The sequence below is a fragment of the Diabrotica undecimpunctata genome, chromosome 5 (assembly GCF_040954645.1).
Source record: "Diabrotica undecimpunctata isolate CICGRU chromosome 5, icDiaUnde3, whole genome shotgun sequence".
Lineage (NCBI taxonomy): Eukaryota > Metazoa > Arthropoda > Insecta > Coleoptera > Chrysomelidae > Diabrotica > Diabrotica undecimpunctata.
Window position 1 is genome coordinate 31934004 of NC_092807.1, and position 27005 is coordinate 31961008.

Consider the following 27005-nt stretch of genomic DNA (forward strand, 5'->3'; position numbering starts at 1 on the left):
CACTTCTTCTTCTTTGTGTGCCGTGCTTGTATTCATGCGTTGGCTATCGTCATATTGACAAGCTGATGAAATGATTCTCGGTCGGCAGCTAGATGAAACAGTTCCTCGACCGTTCGACCTGTCCATTGTCTAATGTTACGCAGCCAGGACAGTTGTTTTCTTCCGTCCCAACGTTTTCCTTCGATTTTGCCCTGAATGATTAACCGGAGTAAGCGATATTTAGGTCCTCTCATTATATGACCGAAGTATTGGACCTTTCTCATTTTGATGATGTTGATCAATTCTCGCTCTTTGTGCACGGTATCTAGCACGCGTTCGTTAGATATGTGTGCTGTCCACGGGATTCTGAGCATGCGACGGTAACACCATAACTCAAACACTTCTAAATTGTTGAGATTTTTTATTTTTGTTGTCCAGGTTTCACATCCATAGAACAAAGTGGACCAGACGTAGCACTTCAATACTCTTATGGGTATTATTCAGCATCACAAAAGATGAAGATTCACCAAAAATGTTAGCACAAAATATTGATACATAACCTCAAAATTCCATAAAATGTCAAAAATCGTTTTTTTGACCATTACTCGATTAATTTCTACCCAAAAAAGGTTTTTTTCTTTAATTTTTTTCTGTTAAGATTTTTTGTGCTCTACCAAAATATTTGAACAAAAATGAGCGTTTGGAAATTTTAAGCGCCTATAAAAAAATAAAAAATGTGGATAGTTCTGTTTCAGAATTTTTTAGATTTTTTAAAAAGGCAGTTAAAAATCGAAAAAACCGTTTTTTTGCAGTTTTTCGCCGTTTAATGAGTTAGATTGTCAGTAATTAGAATAGAATAGAATAGAAATATGCTTTATTGTCACTGAAAATTATACAATTTTATGGACAAAGATTACAAAAGATAAAAAAAAATAACAATAACAATTAAAATTTACTAAAATTACAAAAATTGTCAATATAACAAAATAAAAGATAATAAAATATACAATCCGTTGCAAAATTTAACTAAATTGCAAATTGCATAATAAAACCTTACGAACTACTTTACGAATAAGTTTAAGTTGCTGCATGTGATACCCAAATATATATATATATATATATATATATATATATATATATATATATATATATATATATATATATATATATATATATATATATATATATATATATAGTTGCTGGTACCTAAACGTACTGTAATTTCTTAGTTATTCGTTATGGTCTTTCAGATATATAGGCTTTTGTCAAATTTTACATAAGGAAGGAAGCTGTAGAATTAAGTTGCAAAGGGAGATGGTTGTATAATTTTTTTGCCGAATTTAATATAGATTTCTTTCTAACTCAGTGAACGGAATCGGTAAATACACATCAAAGCTTGAATTTCTGATGGAGTAGTCATGATTAGGTCTGAAGCCAAATACTGAAGCCAAAAAGATACCGTATCGCTCTTTTTTGTAATTTAAATATATCATCAGATTGGGCAGCTGTACTAGAACCCCAAAAAGGAAGGCCATATCGAAGATGAAGACTCGAACAAAGAAAAATATGTTATTTTGGAAGATGATAAATTGATTTCCTTCAAAACAGATCTTATTGCATAATAGGCTGAGGCTAGTTTCTTACTTAACAAATCGATATGAAGGGACCATTTAAGGTTGCTGTCTATAAAAATACCAAGAAATTTTACAGAATCAATGATACTCATCTGGCTGTTATTAAGAAGCAAGGGTTGAAGAGCTCCTTAATAGTATAATGCTACTGCCTTATCAACGTTAAAAGAGAGTAAATTAGAATCTGACCAGGTTTTTATTTTAAGTAGATCAGAAATTATAGTTTTTTTTTATTAAAAAAAAACTACGAATAAGCGTAATATCATCAATAGGAAGATTATATGGGAAGATACTGCGAGAAAAGATAGAGCAAGTAATAAAAGGCAAAATCGGGGAGGATCAGGCAGGCTTCACGTCAGGAAGATCATGCATAGACCACATATACACACTGGAACAACTGTTGGAAATGAAAAAAGCAAAAAATAGAGATATACATTTCGCATTTGTGGACTTGAGAACGGCTTATGACTCTGTACCAAGGTCAGAACTATGGGAGGCAATGTACAAATTAGAAATACAGACGGAACTCATAGAAGCTACAAAAGCTCTGTATAAAGAAAATAAAGTGGCCATTAAAATGGGAACAAGAATCATAGGAGACTTCACCACAACAAAAAGGCTCCTGCAGGGTTGTTTCACATCTCCAACCCTATTCAAAATATAATTAGAAAAAGCCTTGACTACATGGAAAAGAAAATGCGAAGGCATGGGAGTACCGGTACGGAACGAATACCTATTTACGTTAAGCTTTGCAGACGATCAAGTAGTGATTGCACAAGACCAAGACTACCTCAGGTGAAGAAACCCTATATGATGAAGAAACTACAAGAAGAATATACCAAGGCTGGCCTAGATATTAACTTCGCGAAAACAGAGTACCTATCTACAAGTGAAGAAGACATAGAAGATCTACAGATTGATGACAACGTAACAATCAAGGGAAAGGATAAATTCAAATACTTGGGGTTTATAATCACGAAAAAGGCAACAACAGAGGAAGAAATTACACAAAGATTAGGACAAACAAGAACAGCAATCCGACAACTTAACTCAGTATGGTGGGATATATACCTAAATATGAAGACAAAAACACAGATTTATAAAACATTAGTGCGAAGTATTATGACATATGGGGCTGAAAATTGGATCATAAACAAGAAAAACAGCAGTAAGATAGTAGCAACAGAGATGGAATGCTTGCGAAGATGCTGCAGAGTAACAAGAATGGATAGGAGAAGTAATGACGAAATAAAGCAAAGAACGTCAATAGAAACAGACATACTAACATACATAGAACAAAAAAGACTAAAGTGGTATGGACATGTAAGAAGAACTAGTGACAGAAGATGGATAAAGAGAATAACTGAATGGAGCCCCATAGGAAGGAGGAAAAGAGGACAACCCCGAAAATCCTGGAGGAACGAAGTCGACTTACATGAGTAAGAGAGGCCTAAACGATGGAGAATGGGACAACAGAGAGAGATGGAAACGGTTGAGCGAGGGAAGGCAGTGAATACTGTAGAATCCCTGAATATATATAGAAATTATAGTTGCATAAAGAGTTGTAATATTAGAGTTCCTCCAGGTAATACTGGTATCATCAGCAAAAATAAAAATTTTCCATCGATTTTTAAGTTAGTAATGTCATTTATAAAGATAAGAAAAAGTAGAGGATCCAGTACTGGACCTTGCGGTACTCTACATACAATGCTTTTGTGACTAGAGTCAGTATCATTTGCTGTAACTAGCTGTTTCCTATTCCTCAAGTAAGATTGGAACCAGTTCAAAGAAATACCGCGAATTCCGTAGAAATTTAGTTTTTTTATCAAAATGTGATTTATACAATCAAAAGCTTTGGCATAGTCACAAAAAACAGTGGCAGTATAAAGATTATTGTTTAGTGCTTGATAGATCTCATGTAGTACAGAAAACATAGCATCGCTGGTACATTTATTAGATAAAAAGCCGAACTGACTTTGTGAAAAAATGTTGTTTTCAACGAGAAAGGACATAAGTCGGGCTTTTATAAGTCTCTTAATAATTTTGGATACGACCGGTAGTAAGGCAATAGGTCTATAGTTGCAGACATTAGATTTTTCACCACCCTTATGAAGAGGAATAATAATGGCTGTCTTTAGGCACTCTGAAAATATACCTTTTTCAAAGGAATCGTTAATTAGTGAGACCAGGACTTCCAACACATTATTTGGGAGATTTAAGAAAATTTTTATGGATAGTCCATCAGTACTACAGGAAGATTTACTTTTGATACTACTGATTGTTTGGATCAGTTCAGATTTGAACTGTAAGAGATGCGCTATTCTTTTGAAAGGTATTTGAGTAAATAGCTGACATCAATACCTTTAATTTGGACCTCATATGAACCATTTTATACTCTTAGAACCAGAGTTATCTTCATTTAAAAAACGAAAATCTGATTAGAACCGTCGCGTTCACCGTTTTTTGGCCGTTTTTGAGTTAGAGAGACGCTACTTATTTGAAAATTATTTGAGCCATCAGTCGACATCAATACCTTTAATTTGGACTCTGCGGCTTTCCGAATATTTCGCCATTTTTTCGCCGGTTTTCGCCAATTTCTAGTTAAATTATTATTCAACTAACTTTTTTTAAAAACTGAAATCAGGACCTTATGTTAAAGGCTAGATTTGGTCCTGAAACCACTTGCTAAGCAATATGAATCAAAAATTGATAATTTGATAAATAAAAAGGTTTTGCCATTTTTTTGCTATTTTAATGGGTATTTAACTTAATATTCACATATGAAACATTTTGTGTGCGTAGCTTACTATGAATTCAATACTTCGGTGACATAATGCTCAAGTTTTAAATTTGTGTTGAAATCAATATAATTCGTAATTGATTAGAAAACTTTTCTAAAGCATGACGTCTAATTTTCCTCGGTTTATACTACGTTCTAGTCTGTATATAGTAACATTAAATAAACCATAGATACGTAATAGCATAAATGGTATAAACAATAAACTAGGAGAGCAGTATTAATGTTTATTCAAATCGTTTGTTTATAAAATATAAAAAATTGTTTTCAGTTTTTTTTTTTTTTTTTTTTTTTTTTTTTGTTTTTTTTGTTTCGGAAATGGATTTGACGTTGACTTTATTTATTATCCAAGTATTATCTGCAAGGTTGTCAATGTTAATATTTAATGTAATTGCATACCTGCTCCGAACAAGGTTGTAACAATCAAAAAAATAAATTTTCTTCATTACATCGAATTTCTTAACTTAAACAATACCCTATCTCAGCGTTAGACATTCTAGTAAATTATGATATCGTTTCACTCTTTACAAACATTCCTATATACGAAACTCTAAACATTCTGAAAACTAAATACAGTATCCAGCAAGACCACTTTATCTCTCGTTAAACATTGTATGTCTAACACGTATTTCATCTTCCAAAATTAATTCTACAAACAAATAAATGGTGCCATAATGGGCTCTCCACTATCTCCAGTAATTGTGAATATCTTCATGGAAGAATTCGAGACCCGAGCATTATCCACATCAATGCTCAAACCCACTACCATTTCTCGACGTTATCGTAAAGAAAAACCAATCTCAAGGTTTTTATCACTCTGTTTATCGAAAACCCACCCATACTAATTGTTACTTGCATGCCAACTCTCATCATCACTTTCCCAAATTAACTCAGTCATCAATACCCTTATCTCCAGATCAATACGCCTTTGCGATGATGCAAGTAGAACTCCTAAGCCCTCTAGTTTAAAACAGGTCCTCAATGAAAACGGTTACGGAATCTCTCGATATCCTCCGAGTAAGTTCTGGCGACACTGAGAGGATCTAAAGAACCATGAGTATTTTCAAAGAAGTTAATAAGTTCTTCCTGTGTTAAGTATCCATTGTTGGAGTTTTCTTACAAGAATTGACTGGTGCATTTGGTAAGATCTTCTACTAGGTTTCTGTTGTTTTCGTGTTGAGTTTTTGGTTTTTTGCTTCGTGGCTTCGGTTCAACGTAGGCATTTTCGTTATCTCTTATGGGGGGGGGGGGGTGATATTATTTCAATTTATCGGAGTATGCTTATTTGATTGAGAGGTAATGATTTTTCTAGACGTTTCAGCCTCAGTAAGAGAGGACTGTGTAGAGGAATTTATCGACAAAGGAGCTGATTGATGTACTGTAGTTTCAGTCTCAGTAGGAGAGGATTATGTAGAAGAAATTGTCGAAAGGGGAGCTGATTGGTATACTTCCTGTAGAGAGTTTAAATGAACAGTATTTTGGGTGTTGTTTGAAGGAGTCAGATTATTTTCGATAATTCGAAATTCGATAGTTGTTATCCTTATGGTTAATTAACATAGAATCGGGTAATTTGTCTAAATTAGTTGGCGCTAAAAAGTGTATCGTCGGAAACTCAAGACATGCTTGAATGCTGGATTTGAAGTCCCTATCCTGAGAAAGTCAATTGGAGTTATTAGATGTATACCTAAGCTTTTCAGTTGTTCTTCTATAATGTGCGAAATACTACGATAATCAATCGTTCATTTGGAGTTATTAGTCTTCGGGATTGAATACCTTCTTGAATAATTACTACAATCCCATTGTCGTTTGCTAGAAACTCATCGACTGTCTATTCACTGGTAAGAAAGATACAAATACGATCGTTTATAATTTTCAAAATAGATTGTATTTTTCTGGGATCCACTTTACTAGTTACTGCTATAAGGTAAACTTCAATATTAGAGTTTGGGAGTGAGTGAAGTAGTATTGCTTGTTTTTTGTTTGGAAATTTATTTGTAGGTTGATTAATACCTGTAGAATATAATTTTGATGGCTGGTTTACGAGTAGATTGCCAGAACTTTGCATGGTGGAAGATCCCGCTGTTGAATCCATTTCCATGCTTGGGCTAAGTAACCTGAATACGGCCACGGCCTTGCTGCTTATAATGGATCATTACCGGAAGGACTGATGATTAACCTCACGCCAAATCGGCAAAATAGTTGTTTAGCCCTGATTTGTTATAGATGAAATAGGAAAATCAAACGTACAGTTTTTAGTTCAGAAGAAGTAACACTTTTACACTGCACCGCACCTTTGTTTAAATTTTAGATATAAACAAAATTCTACATTTGAACAAAAAAAATTCCTTATTTTGTCCAAACTAACAAGCTAATATTACTATCAATTATCGCTAATTGCTGATATGTTTACTATTCGTAGGTTCGAACGAAAATCTACCCTGTGGCGCACCCGGGGGGGGGGGGTTTTGGGGTTTAAACCCCCCCCCCCCCAAGGTCGTATAAAGTAAATAATATATAAAGAATAGTAGGAAAATGTAACTTGTCTTTCACACACAATACAAAAAATCCAAAACGCTGATTGAGTAATTAAATTACCACTTTAAATATGTAGAAGACAATAATTATTGTATAAATACGCAATAATTAATAATATTTTTCATTATATTTAGATATAGATACCTAATATTAGGCTTATAAAAAATTAGACAGAACGAGTCTGTTGCGAGTAGCATGCGCCTACAGGACTGTATCTGCGGCGGCCTTGTGGACTATCACGGGTTGTGTTCCTCTGCATGTGTTAGCAGTAGAAAAGAAAAGAGACATCTCTATGGGAGAAGAAAGCATTTGACAACAGTTATAAAAAAAAAAGAAAGGGAAAGATCAATGGAAAAATGGCAAGAAATGTGGAACAACAAGGAAGATGTTGCTCAGTGGACAAATATGCTGATCCCGAGCCTAAGGGACTGGGTAGATTGTCTGTTTTATGGCGTATCTTCATAGGTTCAGAAAGACAGATACAGATAAATGCCTATACTGCGAATATTCCGACATGGTTACTCACACAATGCTGGAGTGTAATAGATGTACAGTGGAGAGAAACAGAATGTATAAAGAAATAGGTATGAACCCTGTGACTGTAAGGGATGATCGCGAAGATGACGGAGGCATGGAATAGTGTTCACAATTACATTCAAACAGTCATTAAAAAGAAAGAAGAAGAAGGGAAACACCAACCGGGCTAATGACAGAGATAAGATCTAATTACTATTTTGGTGGTTGGTACAGAAGTACATCTAGCCTTCATCGACCTAGAAAAGGCGTATAATACAGTTCCAAGACTTAAATTGTGGCAAGCTTAACAACAACTCGACATTACTCCATACCTTTTAGGAATAATCACAGAAGTATACAGGGATTATACTTCTGTGATTATTCCTAAAAGGTATGTAGTAATGTCGAGTTACCTCGAAGTATACTTACCTAAAAATCGGATATAGACTATCAGGGCCAATAAAAGTAAATAAAGGACTAAAACAAGGATGCAGTATGTCACCCTTACTGTTTAATTTATATATTGAGGCAGCTCTCCAAAATTGGAAAAACCACTGCCAGGGAATGGGAATCCCCATAGGAAATGACGTACTGTTCTCCCTGAACTTTGCGGATGACCAAGTCATCCTAGCTCAAGATTCTTATAATCTAGAATTTATGATAAAGCGTCTATAGAGAGAATATTTAAAATGGGGGTTACAAGTCAGCATGAAGAAAACAGAATATTTACTTAATTATCAGTTTGGATGCAAGGTTTGAAGTGTTGATAGACGAGGACGTGGAAATCAAACAAGTGAAAAAATTTAAATATTTAGATCCACTCATTGCTAAGAACGGCTTGGGAGAAACCGAAATTAAACACGAATTAATCAGGGACGTAAAATTGTAGGATGTCTGAACTCCTTATGGTGGGATCACCACATTTTCTCAATGTGGTTTTCAATAACCTTATTTTAACCTTCAATTGTGGCTTATTCCCATTAAAATAGTAATTACTTTAAAATTCCACAAGAAAATAGCTTCAGAACAATAGATAAGATCTATATAAGAGAAGGGAATGTTCCAAAAATGTCGTCAGCCTTACAGTGGCCACCCCACTTTCGGAGTACGGTACGTGCGACAGTTAACTGCGCATAAGTAACAGATGGAGGTTTTAGTTGGTAGGCAGGATAATAGATACCTGAATCTTTGGAACTGCTATCTTTAGTACTTAAAATTAAACTAAAACCCAAATTGTAGAGACTCAACATGGAGGTAGCATAAAAAAATTTCAAACCCCCCCCCCCTAAGACAAATTCTGGGTGCGCCACTGAATCTACCTATGGATTTCTTATGATTATTTTCTTTTTAATTTAGTGAAAAAAATTGTGTAATGTAAAAGTAAAACGGTATAACAAAAATAAAAAAAAACAATCTAGGTTTCAATTGCAGCGCCTCCATTGAGCCGGTTACAAATCTTTTTTATTTAGGCATATCAGTTACGTTCTTTTTTTGTTGTAACTATAGGTCTATAATGTATGAGAAAAAAGTTAAAGTATAACAAATCGAAACACATCCAGGTATAGACTACTTAATATTCTGGAAAATAATTCTGCTACCGTATTACATAAACAAATATGTAGATTTTAGGTACATTATCTTCTTAACCTATATTATATAATTTATTTTGATCACGTAAATTATTTGTACGGGCTATTTATTTTTATACAAATAATCAGGGTAAATTCAAAAATAGAATTAGCACATTTATTCTCTCAAAACATTTACTTCCTACCATAAATCAATAATCGATCTGAAATTATTAGATGTTTGCATTTATCATAAATTTCTAAAAATACTCGATAAATTGCTATGCTGCCTGGTATATTTCTGATGTATATAAAGGCATCATAATTCTAAAAATAGGTGCATTTATATTTCGTCAAACTTTAAAAGCGAACATATTTACAAGAGATCTGTTTCCAATCGGTATGACGACAGATTCAAGTCAAACAATAATTTTATGTTTACGAGTTTCTGACAGATATGCAGACTATGTTCGGCTCAATATAATTTTATTATTTCGTTTATAAGGAAAGTAATGTTCTAATGCGTGATTGGAATATAAAAAACTGTTTCTGTTTATAATAATATACATATATGAGTAAAAACGTTTAAGGAGATTAAACGTTGGTATAGGTATCGAAGGGGTTGTTCTTTTGCTGGTCAAACCATTAAAATCTGCGGTAAATGCCTAACTGATGCTGACGAATGGGTCACAGCTGATTTAAAAAGTCAGCCAGCTCTACCAACGAATTCTACCTCCTATGTCCACGAAGACATAAGTCGTCTAAATCCGCCAATATATGGTGTATTATTGGAGTCAAATAAAAATCACATTCAGATCATGACTGACCCTCATTCTCAATAGGCCCAAATGGCCCTGAACTGGATAGCTTTCGGGATCAAACGAGGAGGGCAGAGGGTGCTAAGAATCTAACTTATTTGGTTGATGAATCTTAGGGACAAATACGTCAATACTCCATGATATCAGAAAATAAATCTGTAATGTTTAGATCAGTATCAAAGTGCCATAATGTTCTAGAAATATACCACCTAGTTGTAGGTGGTCCACCAAGAGAAACACGATCATATAAATATCCACCGAAGGATTCGTGAAGCCACTGGTCAATACAAGAGGAGAAACACACACCTCCTCATAAATAAAGACGGTAATCTGGCGACGACAGTGAATGAGAAGTTGGTTACCTGGAAAATATATATCGAAGAACTTTTCTGGGACGACCGCGGCAACCTTCCGGAAATAAATTGCATGACAGGGCCGTCAATTCTAGAAAGCGAGGTAAAGGCTGCTTTACAACAGTCTAAGAATGGTAAGGCTACAGGTCCGGACGAAATACCCGTTGAACTTATTAAGGTGATGAGTGAAGTGAGCACGAAGGAGTTAACTGAACTGTTCAACGCCATATACGATTCAGGTAATATCCCAGAGGAATGGCTATTGTCAACATTTGTAACGCTACCAAAAAAACGATCTGCGAAAACGTGCGAAGATTTCCGAACTATCAGTCTTATGAGTCATGCACTTAAAATTTTTCTTAAAATCATACATGCCAGAATTTACAAGAAATGCGAAGAAAATGTCGGTGAAATGCAATTCGGATTCCGCAATTCTATGGGTACACGTGAAGCACTTTTCACCTTACAAGTCCTACTTCAGAGATGCCGCGATGTCAGTTGTGATGTCTATATTTGTTTTATTGACTACGCCAAGGCATTTGACCGTTGTCAGCACCAGAAGATGGTCACCGCACTACAAAGAGTTGGATTGGATGAGAAGGACATTCGGATCATCATGAATTTATACTGGAACCAACGTGCTCAAGTCAAGGTCGAAGACCAGCTGACCGACCAAGTGAAGATCATGCGAGGAGTAAGACAAGGATGTGTGCTATCGCCGACTCTTTTCAATATATACTCTGAGGAGATTTTTAATGAAGCCCTCACAAACCTAGACATGGGAATCCGAGTGAACGGTGAATACATCAATAATATCCGCTACGCCGATGACACTGTGTTACTAGCAACCAGCCTAAACGATCTGCAGGCCTTACTAGACCGAGTGCGAACTGTGAGCGTAACATACGGACTGAACCTTAATATTAAGAAAACTAAATTCATGGTTGTCAGCCGTACAAATTTAGATCCCGGGGCACTAATGGCAGGTAGCGAAGAGATCCAGAGAATCGACAGATTCACTTACCTCGGAACTACCCTCAACGTACAATGGGACTACGCTCAAGAGATTAGATCCAGAATTGAAATGGCACGGTCTACATTTATTAAGTTGAGATCCTTGCTGTGCTGCAGTGATCTCAGTTTGGGAACCAAGATGCGAATAGTGAGGTGCTACGTTCTTCCAGTGTTACTGTATGGAGTTGAAGCCTGGACACTGACGCAAGCCACTGAAAAACGAATCGAAGCCTTCGAGATGTGGATATACAGAAGGATACTAAAAATATCTTATGTGGACCATGTCACCAACGTTGAGGTCCTACAGCGCATGACAAAAGAAAAAGAAGTGCTTCATTTAATTAAACAACGCAAGCTTGAGTACCTCGGCCACGTGATGCGGAACGAAGAAAAATATCGAATTCTTCAACTTGTTATGCAGGGTAAAGTATTTGGCAGAAGAGGACCGGGACGCCGTCGTATCTCGTGGTTGAAAAATCTCCGACAATGGTTTGGGATGACCTCAGCGGAGCTGTTTCGCAGAGCAGTCAACAAAACCATGATAGCCTTGATGATCGCCAACATCCGGACCGGATAAGGCACTGAAGAAGAAGAAGAAGAAGAAGTTGTATACATTTTTCAGTATTTATATCATTAAGATTATCAATTGCTTTAGAAATAATGCCTTTTTTGTTTAAATTGCATTTCATTCACTAGAATTATTGTATTAACCCTTTACCGCATAGTGGGTCATATATGGCACAATAGTTTATATACCTAACCGAATCTTATTTTATTAGTATAAGTATTTATGCATGACATGTCCATATAGAGCACATATTTCGTATAACCGGTAATAAAGCGCCATCTCAACGCAACAAAGTGAACTTTTATGAACATTTGTGTTCCAGAAATGAACATATCATTTTAAAATATAAAATAAAAATATAGTTCTTTACACTTTTCTTAGTGTAGAATAAGTAAAATATTCACTAATATCAAGTTTGCTCGGGATAGCCGACTTATTGGCGCCACAGCCTCTTAAATAGTTTTCACACCTAAATAGAAGAGGCGTAATCTTCACTTTTACGCATCGAGTAGTATTTTACCAGTTCGTTCTCACACACCGCCCTTGAGGCAAGTGCATTTTAACACTCTCAATTCACGTATAAAATATTTCTCTAGCCGAAATCGGGCATTTTTCTCATAAATACGTTTTTCTCTTTTACGTGTGATAAAGAAAGAATTATTTGATATTGTGTAGTCAGCTACGGTCGTTTTGAACTTCTTTACTCTAAAAATAGTTAATTATAAGTCGATAAACTAAAGGTGATTTTATTTCTCTGGAGTTATATTTGCTCACATTAACAATCCTTATCCTTCAACGGTCACTGAAGAACCAAACCTATGGAGATACATGCACTCACAAGTCCTTTGAAGTAACGCTTGGAATCAAAAGATTTCCAACCCTCGAATATAGGGAGCCAGTTATAAGGCCCCCACATTTCGTGGTCCTATCGAGCACAGATTATTTGATGAAACAGGACTGAAAAAAGAAAAGGATTAAACACGCCGGAGAGCAACAGGAAGAAAGAATAATGGTTTCTCGTCCTTAGAAGAAAGATTGCACAAGTTGACCTTCGTTCAAGATTAGACACGTGTGTTTTGTGAAAAGTGCGTTATGTGTTGGTAAGCGACAGCGGTAATTAAATTGGATACTTGAAAAACATTTGGTGAGGTTAAAACTCTTTCTATATTTTCTATAGCTACTGCATGCACATAAATTATATTGGTAGATATTTGTCTCGACTTTTATTTGTTTATTAATATTTATATTAACTAATGGCTTTGATTTGACAACAGATCTTTCTTCTCAATATCGCTAAAGATAGCTGACAATTGTTTATTATACAGATTGTCTCACAGCCCGCTCTCACGAAAAATATTTATTTATCACTCTAGTAAAAATACTCTATTAAAATTAAAATCGCGTCTTAGTTGAAAAAGACATTTACACTAAACAAAATCATTCACTCTTATTTCTCGCTCAGCATATATTTGCAAATAAATACACTTTTAAATAAAATATGGAAGCTTTAAAGAAAAAGCGCAAATCACTTAAAGCCTCAATTACACGTATCTCAGAATGGTTTATAGCCAATAAAGACACAGAAAACGAAATACTTGATTTTGAAAATAGGAAAGAAAAACTTTTAATTTTTTCACACAATATGAACAAATTCAATTAGAAATCGAACAGACTGATGACAGCGACCAACAATCAGCTGATCGAGCAAATGTTGAAGAAAAATACTTTAACACACTCAAAGGTTTGCAAAGAAAAATAATAGAATTAAATTTAACAGAAAATAAAGCACCTAGCTCAAATAATAATGCTGTTTCCAGTGCGAGGTTGCCTGAAATTAGCATGAAAACCTTTACCGGAAATTTCTCAGAATTCAATGAATTCTTTCAACTATTTGAAACTCTGATCACAAACAATTCAAGTTTAAATAATGTACAAAAGTTTATATATTTAAAATCTTTCCTCAAAGGAGAACCTTTAAACTTAATTAGCAGTATCGAAGTAGTAGATACAAATTTTGCTATCGCTATAAAAACCCTAAAAGAAAGATATGATGACAAATCACGAGTGATTAGTACTCTTATAAAAAAGCTGTTAAAGTCTCAATCTCTAGTTAAATGCACTCCTCAGGTACTAAGAGATTTTCTTGTACACACGAAGCAAACGCTTCAAGCTCTTAGTAATCTCGAAGTTCCAATTGAACATTGGGACCTCCTTTTAATAGAAATATTTTTAGAAAAAATAGATTTTGCTTCTCACAAGGCTTTTGAATATGAAGTAGGTTCTAAGAATGTTTCAACACTCAAACAATTTTTTGAATTTTTAGAAAAAAGATGTGATGTTTTAGAGAAACTTAATTACACTGAAACTCAGTCAAAGTTTAATAATAAAGTCACTCAAAAAACTGCTCATATTTCCACTATAAATAATAATAAATCTAGCTATGAAAATTGCATATTTTGTAAACAAACTGGTCATAAAATATATCAATGTAACGACACAAATTCTCGAGAAAGGTTTAATTTTGTAAAGCAAGCACAGCTTTGCAGAAACTGTTTTGGCACTAAGCATTTTACTGATAAATGCATCTCTAAATACACATGTAAAATTTGCAATAAAAAGCACAATACACTTCTGCATGAAGAAAATAATTTTTCTCATACTCATGAAAATAATTTATTTTCTCCCACTCGAAGCAATCAAAGTGCTTCAAATTCACATGATGGTAATCAAAGTCACGCCAATAGGCAACAATCACGCTTTAATGCACCAAAAACCTCTCAATCCTCCGCAAGTATACAGGGTGATTCACAAACTCGCCATAGTGCACCACATATCTCTCAAAGACATTTTCATGCTCCTCAAAGGAGTAATAATGCTCAAGTTACTCAAAGAATTAATTCTCCACATTCATGTAATGAATCACCAAACACTTCTACTCACTTAAGCACTCAGACAAATGAATATTGTCTACTCTCAGACACACAAAGTCAAAATTCATCTTGCATCTCTTCTCTCTCCACTTTCAATCCAAAAAACGAAGTTTTGCTAGCCACAGCGCTGGTAATAATTTACTCTAAAAGTGGACAACCTGTACACGCAAGATGTCTTCTCGATAATAGATCTCAATCGAGTTTTGCAACAAAAGATTTAGTAAATAAACTAAATTACTCTACCACTAATAAAAGATTACAAATTTCCACAATCTCTCAAAATTGTTCCATCTCAAATGAAATGGTAAACATTGAATTTTTCCCATATAAAAACAATGATATGAAATTTGAAGTATCATGTGCAGTTTTGGATAATATTACGTGTAAAATACCTCAGGTACCTCTAGATCGTAGCAAAATAAAAATACCAGCTGGCATAAAGCTCAGTGATCCCTCTTACTCCTCCCCAGGGAGAATCGATCTCTTATTAGGTGCAGAAATTTACTGTGATCTATTAAAGGATGGTTTAATTCATATTGGAGCAGGTCTTCCAGTGCTTCAAAACACTCATTTAGGATATGTCATGTTCGGTAACTTATCTCCACAAGTTTCATCTAAGAAAAAGATGCACTCTCACTCAAACTGTAACTATTCACACTCGAATCATATTTCTTTATTTGTTCAATCTCACACTGAAGAAGAAAATATAAATAATCTTCTTCAAAGGTTTTGGGACATTGAAGAAGTTCCCGAAATAAAGCGTTTAAGTCCTGATGATGAAAAGGCTGAGAAAATATTTAAATCCACAACACAAATCCTAAAATCCTACCGAATGGACAGTTCCAAGTAGATTTACCCCTATGCACGCCTAATGAAAATAATAAATTGGGCGACTCTTTCCAAATGGCGCGAAGGCGATTTCTAAATTTGGAGAACAAATTCTCAAAAAATGATTCTCTTTACAAACAATATAAATCTTTTATAGACGAGTATGTTGAATTAGGACATGCAAAATATGTTCCGTTGTCTCTGCAGAATGTACACTCAGAAAACAAATATTTCTTGCCTCACCACAGTGTAGAAAAAGACACTTCTCTCACAACTCGTTTGCGCGTAGTTTTTGACGCATCCATGAAAACCACTTCTGGTTTTAGCCTTAATGATATTATGTTAAAGGGTTATACCACACAACCAGAACTATTTGACACTTTAGTCAATTTTAGACTCTTTAAGTATGTGTTCACATCTGATATAAAAAAGATGTTTAGACAAATCAGAATTAACCCCAACCAAACTTTGCTATTAAATATTTTGTGGCGCAACTCTCCCTCGGAGCCGTTAAAATGTATACAATTGGAAACGGTTACCTATGGAACGAAACCAGCTACCTTCCTTAGCACACGATGTTTAATTGAACTCGCAAACATGCATAAGGAAGAATATCCTCTCGCTTATGATATTCTCATTAATTTTTGCTATATTGATGACATATTATATGGTACAAATAGTATTGAAACACTCACACTTGCGGCATGAGCAAATCACTGCACTGCTACAAAAGGCAGGCATATCTCTTCACAAATGGTGTTCAAATTCACCACAATTTTTAGAAAATATTTCACAATTTTCAACTGACTCTACGTATGTTATATATTCAGAAAATCATTCCAATAAAATCTTAGGTCTTTGTTGGGACTCTAAATTAGATAGTTTCTCTATTTCAGTACCAGAAATCGAAATAAAAGATTCCTACACTAAGAGACAAGTGCTCTCGATAATCGCAAGTTTTTTCGACCCCAAGGGATTAATTAATCCAGTAATAGTAACTGCAAAAATAATAATGCAAAAAATTTGGCTTTCAAAAATTCAGTGGAATGAAAGTTTAGACTCTACACTCTTAAATGAATGGTTAAATTTTCTCAAACATATTTCAGCACTAAAACATTTAAAAATTCACAGACCTTTTTTTATTGAAAATTATATATGTAGTATACAAATACACGGATTTTCCGACGCTAGTGAAAAGGCATACGCCAGCTGCATATATATTAGAGTTACTTATAGCTCAAGAAATGTCTCTTCCACACTCATCACCTCTAAAAGTAGGGTAGCTCCAATAAAAACATTAACTTTACCCAAGTTAGAACTTATGGGTGCTGTTTTATGCAGCAAACTCACTAAAAGAATAGTTGAAATTCTAAATAATAAATTAACTCAAATAGACTCAATAAACTGCTGGACGGACTCAGAAATCGTACTTGCTTGGTTAGGCTCACATAGCTCGAGATGGTCACAGTTTGTTGCAAATAGAGTTTCTGAAATACAAGGAAACCCACAATTTAAGTGGCGATATATAAAGTCAAAACAAAACCCCGCAGATATTGCGTCAAGAGGCATGTCTGCTCCTGAACTTCTAAACTCAAAAATTTGGTTTCAAGGTCCCTCATTTCTACTTAATTATGACTTAGATTTAACTTCTTATGATTCAAAACCAAATGTAAGTAAAATACCCGAGGAAAAGAAAATAGTTCATCTAGCACAAGAAAGCCCAATAAGTTTCATTGAAAATTTATCTCTCAAATTTTCAAACTTCTCAAAGCTACAACGCAGTATCACACTTATTCTCAGGTACATTCACAATTTCAAGTTTCCAAATGAAAAATATGTTGGACCCTTCTCTGTTTCAGAATTAAAAAATGCTGAAAATTTAATAATAAAACTTTTGCAAAAGGCACACTTTTTTCGAGTATTTCCTTGTCTTGAAAATAAGGAAGATAAAGTTCCACCCCTACAATGGCCATTGGCAAGAATTATTGAATTGTTTACTGGTAAGGACGATAAGGTCCGTAGTGTTAAAATAAAGACTAGAGATGGATATTTTAACAGACCCATTACAAAACTCTGTCCTCTTCCTGTGGACAAAGTAGAAAATTAAAATTTTAAATTTTGTCACATTTATATGTATTACTCTAGTTTAGGAATAGTTATTTCTTAAATTACATTTAAGTTAAGTTTGCTTACTTTCTCAAATCACTCTTTCTTTCGTTTTGAAGTAAATACTTCAACGCGGGCAGTCTATGTTCCAGAAATGAACATATCATTTTAAAATATAAAATAAAAATATAGTTCTTTACACTTTTCTTAGTGTAGAATAAGTAAAATATTCACTAATATCAAGTTTGCTCGGGATAGCCGACTTATTGGCGCCAAAGCCTCTTAAATAGTTTTCACACCTAAATAGAAGAGGCGTAATCTTCACTTTTACGCATCGAGTAGTATTTTACCAGTTCGTTCTCACACACCGCCCTTGAGGCAAGGGCATTTTAACACTCTCAATTCACATATAAAATATTTCTCTACGCCGAAATCGGGCATTTTTCTTATAAATACGGTTTTCTCTTTTACGTGTGATAAAGAAAGAATTATTTGATATTGTATAGTCAGCTACGGTCGTTTTGAACTTCTTTACTCTAAAAATAGTTAATTATAAGTCGATAAACTAAAGGTGATTTTATTTCTCTGGAGTTATATTTGCTATGGAATTTTTAGCCATAGATGAGTAGATAATTCCAACAAAGGCGCGTTTGTCTATAAAACAATATAATCCGCAAAAAAACCCACAGATGGGGATATAAGGCGTTTGTTCTTAGTAGGAAGCCAAACTGTTATACCCGATGGTTTTCCTGATTTAGGGGTAAGTTTAAATCTGGTTCTTCAGCTAACACAAACAGTACCAATACTTATTCAAAATTCACTAAATCACAAAATATTCTTTGATAATGGTTCAGCAGCGTCCCATTGGAAATTTATCTAGCGTAACAGAGTATGTTACCACCAGGAACAGTTAGAATAAACAGAGTGCCAAACAGTTATATGCAAAAAAAGGCTGAATTAAAAAAGAATGGCCGAGGAGCTATGGTAGAGAAAGTCGCCACAATTGATGGTACACAAATATCTGTTGTTACATGGTATGGCAACAAATTAGTAAAACTTTTATCAACATATGCTGGGAGTGTGCCAACAGTTGAAGTTAAACGGTTTTCGAAAGAGGATAAGACACACATAATAGTTGCATTTCCAAAAGCTCTAACGATCTACAATAAGTATATGGGGGGAGTAGATCTCCTGGATTCAACGTTGGGATATTATAGGATCAAACTCAGATAGAAAAAATGGTACATGCGTATATTTTCCATATTATTGATTTGATGACTATCAATGCGTGGATTCTTTGGAGAAGAAGTGACAATGACAATAATAATTTAGCTCTGGTAGATTTCAAAATGACAGTAGCAGAGTGTCTATGCAAAGTTAATAAAGCTGGTATTACTACAAAAAGGGGTCATCCGTGTGGAGCTATGGAAAATTTACAAAACAAGAAAAGAAGGGGTCCAGCAACCGATATTGCAATGCAAGATGTACGAACAGATGAATATGGTCATCTTCCATTATGGTGTAGTAATAGGCAAAGATGCAAATATCCCTGTGGTTTAAAAAGCTTCATAAAATGCGAGAAGTGTAATGTTTCTCCTTGCTTAAACAAAGATAGAAATTGTTTTTACAACTTTTACACTGAATAATTATAATTAGAAAGTATTAAACGTCATTTTTTTATTAATTTTACCTATTGATCTTGTTTTAATGCATGGTGGTCCAACCAAGTAGGATTTTTTTTATATTATTGCCGTAATCTTGAAGTCAAGTTTGTAATCATACATTTTTTTATAAAAAATAAAAAAGTCATGCAGTAAGGGGTTAACATATTATTTCTAGTTATGGAATCAATCCTTTCATAAATAAATAATACTCAAAAAATGTAACATACATAATCAGAACATTATCCTTGACTATTTATGGCTTGAAATATATCTTGAGAGTCTCTCATCCTCTCTATCTCCTTGTAGAATGCGTCTGATGTATCATCTAGAAAATATGACCTGCTGAAAATCTTGTGTTCACATTCCTCGTGTCAAAGTGTTAGATAAATTAATCATTAACATTTTTTTATCGACGTCACCATATTTAAGATAAAACCCACTTTGTGATATCTTCGCTTTGTTAACATTCTATGTTATTTTTTTACGATGACAAAATATGTAAACATAATATATCTTGTGACCCATAAATATTTTTTGGACGGCGATAAAAAGTATAGTGCTGAAAAGTTGGGTGAATTATCAAGTGTTACTCCAAGACAAAAAACTTGAATATTGTTTTTTTGGTGTTAGGGCCGATTCCCACACAGCCAGAAGCATTTATTATATTATTATTTTAGAAAAAAGGATTTAACACAACAGGGATTACACACTTCTCGCCCAGGGGTCGATCAGGGCATTTTAATTAGCAACACAAGGTAGTATCATAATTTCTTCTCCTTTTTTGTCTTGATAACTTTTATTGCTAGTTCGTAATTTATTTTTCACACATTGTATACTTTCTTTGCACTGCCACTTCATTATTTGTCATACCTGCGCGTGATTAAACCTAGAAGAATTTAATATTTTTATTATGATCTTGTAAATTGATATGATTGAATGTATTTGAATTTGATTTTAAATTTTGTAGCTGAAAGAAACTTCATTTTAGTAATACTTATATTGAAACCTGTTTATTTTTGTTTTGTTAAGTTTGTTGTCCGTTGTTCAATTGCACATACAGCTGCTCATTGTTTTCCTGATCATCCGATATCTTTTTTCTATGGCAGCTGAAGGTCATCAAACTTTTCTCCAGCAAAGTCCATCTCCAACAATTAAACTATTTTGAACATGTTATGAGATCAGACACAGAAAACATGGAAAGACTTATTATCCAAGGAAAGGTAGAAGGCCGAAGATAAAAGAAATGACAAGAAACAGATGATCACATTACGATGACCATTACACCCCCTCCGCGGGCCAGCACTGAAGGGAGAGAGAGAGAGTGTGTGTTTGCATTTCTCAGCAGCGTCCATTAATTTTTTACTTTATTTCGAAATGTTTTCCAGTCTTCTTCTTCTTTGTGTGTCGTGCTTGTATTCAAGCGTTGGCTATCGTCATATTGACAAGCTGATGAAATGATTCTCGGTCGGCAGCTAGATGAAACAGTTCCTCGACCGTTCGACCTGTCCATTGTCTAATGTTACGCAGCCAGGACAGTTGTTTTCTTCCGACCCAACGTTATCCTTCGATTTTGCCCTGAGTGATTAACCGGAGTAAGCGATATTTAGGTCCTCTCATTATACGACCGAAGTATTGGACCTTTCTCATTTTGATGATGTTGATCAATTCTCGCTCTTTGTGCACGCATTCTACGCACGGGTTTCTAGCACGCATTCATTAGATATGTGTGCTGTCCACGGGATTCTGAGCATGCGACGGTAACACCATAACTCAAACGCTTCTAATTTGTTAAGATTTTTTATTTTTGTTGTCCAGGTTTCACATCCATAGAACAAAGTGGACCAGACGTAGCACTTCAATACTCTTAGACGTGTGGTCAACGACAGACTTCTACTGCATAATACAGAACGCCAGTTAATAAAGTTTTTCCGTGCGAGTTCTATTCTGGTCGAAATTTCCTCGTCACTTTCAACCCTGCAGTCAATCCAGCTACCCAGATATCTAAAGTGTTCCACCCTTTCCAGGATTTTGTTATCTAATCTTAGTACTGAGTCTTCGATATTAATTTTTCCGACGACCATCCATTTTGTTTTTTTCTTGCGTTGATTGTTAAGCCCTTTTCAGTGCATTCGTTGTTTACAGCATTCAACAGGGTTTGAAGATCTTCTAGACTCTCTGCCATTATTGCGGTGTCATCGGCGTATCTGATGTTGTTAATAATTTCACCACTGATCTTAACACCTTCGCGGCGATTATTTAACACTGTTTCAAAAAGCGGTCTGATTGTAGTAAAGATTTTTAAGCAATCTAATGTCTAATGTCATACGTGTCCACACCAACTGAGTCTAAGCATTGAATCTAAGCATTCCAGTCTATTGACGCAATTTTTACGGCTGTGTTGTTTCTGGGGACAGCTGTTGTTATATTGATGTGTGTTTGGGTTTGTTTCTGAGGTGTAGGTGAATTTTTAAGTTTTTATTTTCATCTATTGAACTTTTGCTAGGCATCTGGCCGTAGCTGGTCTGTTATAAATTGGTTGAAGAAAAAACAAATTACCTAATATCCTATGTATCTCAGGTCAAAGCAAATTAGAAGGCAACCTTGGCAGCACTACACAGATATAAACTTACTGTTACTGCAACTACTTTTGAAGGTAAAGTCACACTGAGACCTATTAGATATATTGATTGTCCTTTGTCTTGCCTTCTCTGCTGGTCTCTCAGTAATTGATTAATTTAACTTACGTGCCCTATTCCCTTCAAGAAGTTTAGTATAGGTATCTAGAAGACTTATGTTAGATAAATCATCTTTTACTCATTTGCTCTAAGATATCATTCTCTACCTCAAAGAATCTGCTTTCTGCAACATTTATTAATTTCAATGTTTTCAATTTTTAGTGTCGTCAAATGCCCCTTCTACATATTGAAATGGACACACCACTATTTCTTTTTTGCTCAAAGCTTACATTATTTTATTCATTAATAATTGCACCAATGCGGTTTGTCGACTTTATCGCTTAGTTCGCAAGCCTATTTATATTTCACATTAATACTTACAACAAAGTTGAAAAAAATACAATCTTACTTCCAGCACTATGCATTGTTATTTTCACTTTAGTTTACTTTTTAATATCTACACGGTCTCTAAATATTAAAATATGAACTCATCTGTTAAAATAATGTTATTCCTCCGCTGTTTAGATTACTGGTCGGATAGGTTTTTCTAAGAAGGTTGACACGCCTTAAAAGTATTTCAAATAAGTTCGCCATTAGGCATGGTCATTTTTTATGCATATTAGTTTTCGTGGAATTATGTTTAGTCGGTTAAGATAAAAGTATTAAGTTTTACTTTAAATACCGATTAATTTCGATTTAATAATGTTAGGATTAAAGAGTATGGTACAAATTATAAAAGACCAATGTAGGTTCTTTCTTTAGTTCCAAAGAACAGGTATAAAATTAATTTAACATAATATTAAAACTATGTTAATATAAATAAATCGCATACCACATAAAACGGACACGAATAAAATAACTAAGAAAATTATCATTATCTTTCTATTCAGCTTTCGGCTTTCTATTCAGTGATGTAAGTCACTTAGTTTCTTTACATTTATGTCCTCGTTTTTTAGCAAAAAAAACTATTAATCAGGAAATTAAACAAGATACAGAATATTAAATGATGGATAAAAAAAAGTAAAAACAGGAAAACGTGGAAAATACCCGTCTGTTCATATTTAAATTAAAACAAGTTTTTAACAGAAATTTCTATATTCATAAAAAAAATATTAAAATTATATTAAGTTGTCGTCTCTTCGGCTGTGAGAGCTGAACTATCCTCACTAGAAAAGCATCGAAGCTTTTAAAATGTACCTTTATCTAGGAAGGAAATAACTACGTATTTCCTCTAAAAGGAATAGATCAAACAAGCTGCAGATGGATAGACTTCATGCTGAGGACCCGTGATATATACGCAACATTATTGTGGGACGCCATATCAACACAGGTAGACAGACGCAGATGCTGTCTGCAGTGTGGAGTCTTATCTCCTCTGTTGTGGAATCTGGTCATTAGCTCACGGCAAATGTAATGGCATAGTAGAATAAAGTCGATCTGGTTTCTAATGTAATTTTGTTTATTATCCTGTGGTGACCATCAGATATACAGTCTATGGGGTGGTAATCGAAACATTTTTTGTTCCTAAACCATAATCATATTGTCCACTCGGCCTTTTCCTATCTTTGCATTTAAATCGCCCATTATTATTGTAATTTCTTCCTTCCTTGTGTATTGTAATAGTTGTTTGTTGTTCATAAAAATATTTTATTTCACCTTCTGATTTATGTGCAGTTCGAGCATTCACTTGCACTATATTAGTATTCACTGGCGAGTTTGTTCTGAAAAGGGAACAAAATCTACAACAGCTGTTTGGATTGTCCTGGAGATAATTATCCCAACGCCGTGTAGATGATCTCTGGTGTCATTTCCGGAGTAATATATCATATTATCCATGACCAATGTTTTACCGGGAACAAAACAGCGCATTTCGCGTTTTCCTAATATTTCTAGGTTCAGTCTGTTCATTTCCTGAATTGTGTTGTGTGTATTTCATTGTTCGAACAAGCCCCTCAGATCCCATGTCCCGAAATAGTACTTTCATTAAATTTCTTCGAATTTCGGTTGTTTTGGTATTGGTATGAAAACAGATTTTTTTTTGGATTTGTCTTGGGCATCGAGTTAGAATCTATGGAGAAGCTTTGAGCATATTAACGTATGTACTAAAAACGGCGTAGGTAGGCGTGGCTAACTGTGATATCAATATGGCGGTGGGATCATGGCCGGACTCAATAATATTAAAACTACTATAAAAATATGACTAGTTATTCAGAAGATTTAATCATAATCTAAAAAAGTGCAATACATTTTTATTAAACTATGATTTATTTATCCCGCGGTAAACACTAAAAACACGATATATTATACATAAAGATAAATTAATACAGTCAAATACTATTAATTTATTCTCTGAAGTACGGGCCATTACTTTGTTTACATATTTGTATACTAACCTGTAGAACGTTATTCCTGAAGATTTTTTATTAACATTGCTTCTGCCACTGCAACAACGTTAAAAATAAGAAACCATTATTGTGCACTATCACAATATATTATTACAGTTTCTATAAAAGTATTATAAAACTAAAAATATTCGAAAAACGACAAACGTAAATAAACATATACGATCTGTCAAAAGTGTCAAAACAATATGGCCGAAGTGAGGTCGTTTTTAGTCACGTGATGCCCTCTCCATAGATTCTAACTCGATGGTCTTGGGTCACAAATTTGGTTATACAGTGTGACTGGATATTTGGTTTTAGAATTTCTAAATTTCGTCTACCTACCTACCTACCTAGCCTACCTCAATAAATAATCCCTAAAATAAAAAGTTGTTAAAATAGCAATCAGGATTGTTGAAGTTTGTATTTCCCAATGCAAATTGTAAATTATACTCATAGCTAAGAAAAATAGCCACCTTAAGCTTAATCTAACTTCTAGTGTTCAGAATATCCTTTCAGTTCTTGTTAACGTGATTGATCTTTAATTAGTGATTTATATTCCAAATTTTTTAGCATAGTAATAGTTTTAAAATTATCGACATGACAAAAGCAAAATTTACATAGTAATTATTCATATATTCAATACCTATTTGGGTGGTACTTAGAAATATATTTGTTTTTAATTATATAATGTATTCTAATAGAAGTTGATTGTATTATAATTAACTGGGTACGTTTTAACCAGTACCAGGCAAGCCTCTGTCGTTTATACTATAAGATGAGGAGAGATTTTTTGTAATAACTTATTTCAGAATATTTACTTTGGATAAATAATGCAGAAGAAAGTTGTCACACTTTTCCTATTCTATTTGTTGGGTTGAGAACTTTTAAATATTTGTTATTTATTTAAAAGAAAATTTATTATTAATTTATTTATTTAAAAGTGACATTATTTAAATTACTAATATGCAAAATCTTAAGTAAATCCATAGTAGTAAAAAAATCTGGTGCTAGACATTAAAGTAAGAATAGAAACAAATCCAAAATATCGGTGAGAACCCAATAAACCAAATTGTGGATGTTGAGATATATGTTTAGGGCAAATGTAGAAGAAAAAATTATTTGTGGCTTGAAATGCCACAATCACTCGCTTCACCGAGTCATTGCCGATATAAGTAATCTCCCACTAACTGACCAACGGCTTCGGGCGTATGAGTTAGTAAGTGGTAGGACTTTTTTGTTCTGGGGTTTGAGAAATTTGCCCCAAACGCGGATGAACCTATATGTGGTCAACGGCATAAGGATGTAGAAGGCATCGGGAAACCACTACATTAAAGATTGTCAGATTTCCCTAGAACAATAACCATGCAAAATACGGTTAAACACATGGCCCCTAGTCTGCGGCGGACTTTTAATGGTGTGGCAAATAACTATATTGATAACAAATCATTTTTAAATTTCGGGACATAAAAACAATCAAGAAACACCGTTTTCTGCACCTTAAAGTGACAAAAAAATTATAACCAAGTTTGGAGTTGCAAACACTTGAACGTTACTTTACTACCGTTTACCGGTGCTGTTTTCGAAAATTCACTAATTAATGCTCAAAATCATTCATTTTTGTCTCTACAGCTCCACAGACTAAGAACCTATACGAATAGCGGAGAATAGGAAAAGTTTTTCCAGAGGGTAATCGTTAATCTCCATTAATGAAAAAAACATTCGAGAAGAGGTGGCGCATATCTTCGACTTATGTTTTATATAGTATCGCCCAGGTCAGTATTTCAAAAAGTTATTTTAAAATTACTGTATCGTATGTAAAAAGAATATTGTAGTGGACATATTTCGGGCATTCCGTTTTAATAACTCTTTTACGTAAATCAGATTTTGCATCTAATGATTTTATTTCTGGTTGTCAAGAATAAAATTAAGTAACACGACAAAGGACATTTCCTGGTCCAATGTTGTTATCAGCTCTGATACTAAAGGGAGGTTACTACTCTTAGAACAACAATTAAGGTATTTTAATAGGAAGTATTTTTACAAAAAAAGTCTCATCATTTATGTATATTTGTCAGTAAATACAATGTGTCCTTTCTAGTTCTAGCAAAACCCGAGATTGCATCGGGTTGAGCAATATTTTCATTATAAGTAAAGTAATATTTGTATTAGATTAATTGTAACAAGATGCATCTTGCTGTATTTCTACGATTTCTGATTTGCTATTTCTACCTGTTTTTAATAGTTTCAATATATTAAGTCAGCTTAGAATGATTATTAATACTGTGCTGGAAAGGTGGAAAGGTTAATAAAATAAAGGATAGTTGGTAGAACTGAAGCTATATTACGTCTACAAATCGAAGCTAAGGTTTAACAACTATTAAAATATCAGGAAACAGAAGAAATATGAGGGCTAAACGTGAGTCATTTGAATGAAAAAGCAGACAGCATGATTATTTAAAAAGGAAAAAACCCAAACTTTAGGTTATTATGGAATAATCTGTAGATATCAACACCCTCCTGATTTTAGAAACGAATAACTCCTTTGATTACAGCAGGTTTAATAACATACAAAAGAAGGAGCCAAGTTTTATTAAATTAATTAAATATTTTTCACAGTTTACTAATTTTTTTATTCTTTT

General features: G+C 34.1%; 1 protein-coding gene across 1 annotated transcript in view; it reads left to right on the forward strand.

Moving 5' to 3' along the window:
* Positions 1–27005, forward strand: part of ec (ubiquitin specific peptidase echinus) — a 370800-nt gene that overhangs the window by 71005 nt on the left and 272790 nt on the right. The gene's annotated exons all lie outside the window — the stretch shown is intronic.